A 1016-nucleotide genomic window follows, 5' to 3' on the forward strand; every position below is an offset into this window, starting at 1 on the left:
TGTGTTGGGATTTTGGCATCCAGCAGAGCCGTGGGCCTGTTGTGCCCCAGTACCAACCTGCTGGGGTTGGGAGCTGCGTGCGCTGGGATTAACAACCCACTGCGGAAATAACCTGGGATCAGCGAGTCGTAGGAGTCATAGATGGTTTGGGTTGGAAGGGACCTTAAAGCTCATCTTATTCCAGCCTCCTGGCAATGGTCAGGGACACCTTCCTCTATCCCAGGTTGCTCCAAGCCCTGTCCAGCTTGGCTTTGGACACTTCCAGGGATGGGGCAGCCACAGCTTCTCTGGGCAACCTGTGCCCAGATCAACAGGATCAACAGGAGCATCTCAAACTTTGCAGAAGCGGGTCTTTTTTGTTCTTCTTTCTTTAATTTGGTGTTCTTTGATCCCAGTGTGGCCCCTCTGATTTCACTGGGGGCATTTCAGGGCTTGATCCACGTGGTCCAGACTTTGGTGCCTCTGATCCAGATGTGCATCATTTGCCGAGCAGGAGATCTCCAGGCTGAAGGAAATCCTGTGGAATGGCTGGAGCTGTGTCAGGGCAGGGTTAGGTTGAATATCAGGAGAAGGTTCTTCCCCCAGAGGATGGTGGGGTGCTGAACAGGCTCCTCAGGGCAGTGGGTGCGGCTCCAAGGCTGCCAGAGCTCCAGGAGTCTTTGGACAATGCTCTCAGGAACAGACTGGGATTGTTGGGGTGTCCTGTGCAGGGCCAGGAGTTGGACTGGATAATCCTTGGAGGTCTCTCCCAACTCAGGATATTCCATAATCTGTGATTCTGTGGCATTAAGGGATGCCACTCCTCAGGGTTCAGGATGGTGCTGGGGGAGGTGATAGTGAGTGACCACATGGGACGGCCCTATAGGGCATCTGTGCCTCGGTGCCACCGTGTGCCCCCTGGGCTGAGGCCGGATCCCGTGTGTCCCACAGATCTGTTCTTCCCTGGCGCGTCCAAGCAGCCCTTCATGCACCTGCAGCCCGGCGTGAGCCACCCCAGCATCTACATCGACACCAAC

Source organism: Manacus vitellinus, unplaced genomic scaffold (genome assembly GCF_001715985.3).
Source record: "Manacus vitellinus isolate BGI_N305 unplaced genomic scaffold, ASM171598v3 scaffold_78_pilon, whole genome shotgun sequence".
NCBI lineage: Eukaryota > Metazoa > Chordata > Aves > Passeriformes > Pipridae > Manacus > Manacus vitellinus.